Source organism: Oncorhynchus keta, unplaced genomic scaffold (genome assembly GCF_023373465.1).
Source record: "Oncorhynchus keta strain PuntledgeMale-10-30-2019 unplaced genomic scaffold, Oket_V2 Un_contig_2990_pilon_pilon, whole genome shotgun sequence".
NCBI classification, from domain to species: Eukaryota; Metazoa; Chordata; class Actinopteri; order Salmoniformes; family Salmonidae; genus Oncorhynchus; species Oncorhynchus keta.
Genome location: NW_026286786.1, coordinates 161,801 through 167,800, shown reverse-complemented (window position 1 = coordinate 167,800; position 6,000 = coordinate 161,801). Strand labels below are relative to the sequence as shown.

Below are 6,000 nucleotides of genomic sequence, written 5' to 3'. Positions count from 1 at the left end.
CATACTTTTGCGCCCTCATGACGGAATCTGGGTTGGTCTTTTATTTTTCCAAGATTATTAAATCATTTTTAGGACAGTTTGTAATTAAGACCACAGTCAACCATTACCATGACAACAGACATTTCCCTGGTCAACCATTACTATGACAGACATTTCCCTGGTCAACCATTACCACGCCACAGACATTTCCCTGGTCAACCATTCCACAGACAATTCCCTGGTCACCCATTACCACGCCACAGACATTTCCTGGTCAGCCATTACCATGCTATGACATTTCCTGGTCAACCTGTACCTTTCCACAGACATTTCCCTGGTCAAGCATTACCATGACAACAGATTTCCTAGTCAACCATTACCACAACATAGACATTTCCCTGGTCAGCCATTACCATTTCAGAAATGTGTATTGCCCTCTCCTGCCTCCGAACTGTATTCGTAAACGACATTAAACCCTGTTCAATATGAGTGTGGTATTATCAGTAGTAGAAGTGGTAACCGTGAGTCAAACACTTTTGTTCTGGAAGGATTGCTCCTCTACCAACGTGTACAACTCATACTTACCTGGCAAGGGAGACACCGTGATCAAGGAGAGGTCTCACCCAGGGCGAGGCTCAGCCATTGCACTCCCGGCTGTGCTGACCCCTGCGAATTTCTCAAATGTGGAAATCTCGATTGCATAATTTATGGTAGTGGGGACTGCGTTCGCGCGTCCCCTGATCTTGATGTTAAAAAAATATACTAACAGATTTAATTTCACATGTGTTTCAACTCAAGAGTTCAATTGAGTTTCTTGTTGAGGAGAAATGTTCTTATCAGATGATTGGCAAGTTAAAACTCAACCTAATTGCCTCAGACATACATTTTGTCTTCTCATAACCCGGATGGATGTGTGATCTGTTATTGTGATGAGTGATTATGCCTGTCATGTCCTGATTATGTGAAGAAAAGGCCTACTTCTGAATGCATACTTTTGCGCCCTCATGACGGAATCTGGATTGAGGTCTTTTATTTTCAAGATTATTAAATCATTTTTAGGACAGTTTGTAATTTAAGACCACAGTCAACCATTACCATGACAACAGACATTTCCTGGTCAACCATTACTATGACAACAGACATTTCCCTGGTCAACCATTACCACGCCACAGACATTTCCCTGGTCAACCATTCCACAGACAATTCCCTGGTCACCCATTACCACGCCACAGACATTTCCCTGGTCAACCATTACCATGCCAGACATTTCCCTGGTCAACCATTACCATTCCACAGACATTTCCCTGGTCAAGCATTACCATGACAACAGACATTTCCCTGGTCAACCATTACCACAACATAGACATTTCCCTGGTCAACCATTACCACGCCACAGAAATGTATTGCTTTTCCTCCGCTTTCTCCGCAACTGTATTCGTAAACGACATTAAACCCTGTTCAATATGATGTGGTATTATCAGTAGTAGAAGTGGTAACTGTGAGTCAAACACTTTTGTTCTGGAAGGATTTGCCCTCTACCAACGTGTACAACTCATACTTACCTGGCAAAGGGAGACACCGTGATCAAGAAGGAGGTTCACCCAGGGGGCCAGCTCAGCCATTGCACTCCGGCTGTGCTGACCCCTGCGAATTTCTCAAATGTGAAATCTCGATTGCATAATTTATGGTAGGGGACTGCGTTCGCGCTCTCCCCTGATCTTGATGTTAAAAAAAATATACTAACAGATTTAATTTGACATGTGTTTCAACTCAAGAGTTCAATTGAGTTTCTTGTTGAGGAGAAATGTTCTTATCAGATGATTGGCAAGTTAAAACTCAACCTAATTGCCTCAGACATACATTTTGTCTTCTCATAACCCGGATGGATGTGTGTGATCTGTTATTGTGATGGGTGATTATGCCTGTCATGTCCTGATTATGTGAAGGAAAAGGCCTACTTCTGAATGCATACTTTTGCGCCCTCATGACGGAATCTGATTGAGGTCTTTTATTTTCAAGATTATTAAATCATTTTAGGACAGTTTGTAATTTAAGACCACAGTCAACCATTACCATGACAACAGACATTTCCCTGGTCAACCATTACTATGACAACAGACATTTCCCTGGTCAACCATTACCCGCCACAGACATTTCCCTGGGTCAACCATTCCACAGACAATTCCCTGGTCACCCATTACCACGCCACAGACATTTCCCTGGTCAACCATTACCATGCCACAGACATTTCCTGGTCAACCATTACCATTCCACAGACATTTCCCTGGTCAAGCATTACCATGACAACAGACATTTCCCTGGTCAACCATTACCACAACATAGACATTTCCCTGGTCAACCATTACCACGCCACAGAAATGTATTGCTTTTCCCTCCGCTTTCTCCGCAACTGTATTCGTAAACGACATTAAACCCTGTTCAATATGATGTGGTATTATCAGTAGTAGAAGTGGTAACAATGAGTCAAACACTTTGTTCTGGAAGGATTTGCTCCTCTACCAACGTGTACAACTCATACTTACCTGGCAAGGGAGACACCGTGATCAAGAAGGAGGTTCACCCAGGGCGAGGCTCAGCCATTGCACTCCGGCTGTGCTGACCCCTGCGAATTTCTCAAATGTGAAATCTCGATTGCATAATTTATGGTAGTGGGGACTGCGTTCGCTTCCCCTGATCTTGATGTTAAAAAAATATACTAACAGATTTAATTTCACATGTGTTTCAACTCAAGAGTTCAATTGAGTTTCTTGTTGAGGAGAAATGTTCTTATCAGATGATTGGCAAGTTAAAACTCAACCTAATTGCCTCAGACATACATTTTGTCTTCTCATAACCCGGATGGATGTGTGTGATCTGTTATTGTGATGGGTGATTATGCCTGTCATGTCCTGATTATGTGAAGGAAAAGGCCTACTTCTGAATGCATACTTTTGCGCCTCATGACGGGAATCTGGATTGAGGTCTTTTATTTTCAAGATTATTAAATCATTTTTAGGACAGTTTGTAATTTAAGACCACAGTCAACCATTACCATGACAACAGACATTTCCCTGGTCAACCATTACTATGACAACAGACATTTCCCTGGTCAACCATTACCACGCCACAGACATTTCCCTGGTCAACCATTCCACAGACAATTCCCTGGTCACCCATTACCACGCCACAGACATTTCCCTGGTCAACCATTACCATGCCACAGACATTTCCCTGGTCAACCATTACCATTCCACAGGCATTTCCCTGGTAAACCATTACCATGACAACAGACATTTCCCTGGTCAACCATTACCACGCCACAGAAATGTATTGCTTTTCCTCCGCTTTCTCCGCAACTGTATTCGTAAACGACATTAAACCCTGTTCAATATGATGTGGTATTATCAGTAGTAGAAGTGGTAACCGTGAGTCAAACACCTTTGTTCTGGAAGGATTTGCTCCTCTACCAACGTGTACAACTCATACTTACCTGGCAAGGGAGACACCGTGATCAAGAAGGAGGTTCACCCAGGGCGAGGCTCAGCCATTGCACTCCGGCTGTGCTGACCCCTGCGACTTTCTCAAATGTGGAAATCTCGATTGCATAATTTATGGTAGTGGGGGACTGCGTTCGCGCTCTCCCTGATCTTGATGTTAAAAAAATATACTAACAGATTTAATTTGACATGTGTTTCAACTCAAGAGTTCAATTGAGTTTCTTGTTGAGGAGAAATGTTCTTATCAGATGATTGGCAAGTTAAAACTCAACCTAATTGCCTCAGACATACATTTTGTCTTCTCATAACCCGGATGGATGTGTGTGATCTGTTATTGTGATGGGTGATTATGCCTGTCATGTCCTGATTATGTGAAGGAAAAGGCCTACTTCTGAATGCATACTTTTGCGCCCCTCATGACGGAATCTGGATTGAGGTCTTTTATTTTCAAGATTATTAAATCATTTTAGGACAGTTTGTAATTTAAGACCACAGTCAACCATTACCATGACAACAGACATTTCCCTGGTCAACCATTACTATGACAACAGACATTTCCCTGGTCAACCATTACCACGCCACAGACATTTCCCTGGTCAACCCATTCCACAGACAATTCCCTGGTCACCCATTACCACGCCACAGACATTTCCCTGGTCAACCATTACCATGCCACAGACATTTCCCTGGTCAACCATTACCATTCCACAGACATTTCCTGGTCAAGCATTACCATGACAACAGACATTTCCTGGTCAACCATTACCACAACATAGACATTTCCCTGGTCAACCATTACCACGCCACAGAAATGTATTGCTTTTCCTCCGCTTTCTCCGCAACTGTATTCGTAAACGACATTAAACCCTGTTCAATATGATGTGGTATTATCAGTAGTAGAAGTGGTAACCGTGAGTCAAACACTTTTGTTCTGGAAGGATTTGCTCCTCTACCAACGTGTACAACTCATACTTACCTGGCAAGGAGACACCGTGATCAAGAAGGAGGTTCACCCAGGGCGAGGCTCAGCCATTGCACTCCGGCTGTGCTGACCCCTGCGAATTTCTCAAATGTGGAAATCTCGATTGCATAATTTATGGCAGTGGGGACTGCGTTCCCGCCTCCCTGATCTTGATGTTAAAAAAATATACTAACAGATTTAATTTCACATGTGTTTCAACTCAAGAGTTCAATTGAGTTTCTTGTTGAGGAGAAATGTTCTTATCAGATGATTGGCAAGTTAAAACTCAACCTAATTGCCTCAGACATACATTTTGTCTTCTCATAACCCGGATGGATGTGTGTGATCTGTTATTGTGATGGGTGATTATGCCTGTCATGTCCTGATTATGTGAAGGAAAAGGCCTACTTCTGAATGCATACTTTTGCGCCCTCATGACGGAATCTGGATTGAGGTCTTTTATTTTCAAGATTATTAAATCATTTTTAGGACAGTTTGTAATTTAAGACCACAGTCAACCATTACCATGACAACAGACATTTCCCTGGTCAACCATTACTATGACAACAGACATTTCCCTGGTCAACCATTACCACGCCACAGACATTTCCCTGGTCAACCATTCCACAGACAATTCCCTGGTCACCATTACCACGCCACAGACATTTCCCTGGTCAACCATTACCACGCCACAGACATTTCCCTGGTCAACCATTACCATTCCACAGACATTTCCCTGGTCAACCATTACCATGACAACAGACATTTCCCTGGTCAACCATTACCACAACACAGACATTTCCCTGGTCAACCATTACCACGCCACAGAAATGTATTGCTTTTCCTCCGCTTTCTCCGCAACTGTATTCGTAAACGACATTAAACCCTGTTCAATATGATGTGGTATTATCAGTAGTAGAAGTGGTAACCGTGAGTCAAACACCTTTGTTCTGGAAGGATTTGCTCCTCTACCAACGTGTACAACTCATACTTACCTGGCAAGGGAGACACCGTGATCAAGAAGGAGGTTCACCCAGGGCGAGGCTCAGCCATTGCACTCCGGCTGTGCTGACCCCTGCGAATTTCTCAAATGTGGAAATCTCGATTGCATAATTTATGGTAGTGGGGGACTGCGTTCGCGCTCTCCCCTGATCTTGATGTTAAAAAAATATACTAACAGATTTAATTTGACATGTGTTTCAACTCAAGAGTTCAATTGAGTTTCTTGTTGAGGAGAAATGTTCTTATCAGATGATTGGCAAGTTAAAACTCAACCTAATTGCCTCAGACATACATTTTGTCTTCTCATAACCCGGATGGATGTGTGTGATCTGTTATTGTGATGGGTGATTATGCCTGTCATGTCCTGATTATGTGAAGGAAAAGGCCTACTTCTGAATGCATACTTTTGCGCCCTCATGACGGAATCTGGATTGAGGTCTTTTATTTTCAAGATTATTAAATCATTTTTAGGACAGTTTGTAATTTAAGACCACAGTCAACCATTACCATGACAACAGACATTTCCCTGGTCAACCATTACTATGACAACAGACATTTCCC

At 42.6% G+C, this 6,000-nt stretch overlaps 6 non-coding genes across 6 annotated transcripts; all 6 read left to right on the top strand.

Moving 5' to 3' along the window:
- The first annotated feature begins 556 nt into the window (after window positions 1-556).
- LOC127923489 (U1 spliceosomal RNA) lies at window positions 557-720 on the top strand. Its single transcript, XR_008114507.1, has one exon. It is a non-coding gene; the product is annotated as a U1 spliceosomal RNA (small nuclear RNA).
- Window positions 721-1,533: 813 nt separating this feature from the next.
- On the top strand, window positions 1,534-1,695 carry LOC127923493 (U1 spliceosomal RNA). Its single transcript, XR_008114511.1, has one exon. It is a non-coding gene; the product is annotated as a U1 spliceosomal RNA (small nuclear RNA).
- Window positions 1,696-2,514: 819 nt separating this feature from the next.
- LOC127923488 (U1 spliceosomal RNA) lies at window positions 2,515-2,674 on the top strand. Its single transcript, XR_008114506.1, has one exon. It is a non-coding gene; the product is annotated as a U1 spliceosomal RNA (small nuclear RNA).
- A 787-nt stretch (window positions 2,675-3,461) lies between these two features.
- Window positions 3,462-3,625, top strand: LOC127923485 (U1 spliceosomal RNA). Its single transcript, XR_008114503.1, has one exon. It is a non-coding gene; the product is annotated as a U1 spliceosomal RNA (small nuclear RNA).
- An 819-nt stretch (window positions 3,626-4,444) lies between these two features.
- Window positions 4,445-4,604, top strand: LOC127923490 (U1 spliceosomal RNA). Its single transcript, XR_008114508.1, has one exon. It is a non-coding gene; the product is annotated as a U1 spliceosomal RNA (small nuclear RNA).
- Window positions 4,605-5,424: 820 nt separating this feature from the next.
- LOC127923497 (U1 spliceosomal RNA) lies at window positions 5,425-5,588 on the top strand. Its single transcript, XR_008114514.1, has one exon. It is a non-coding gene; the product is annotated as a U1 spliceosomal RNA (small nuclear RNA).
- The last annotated feature ends 412 nt before the right edge of the window (window positions 5,589-6,000 follow it).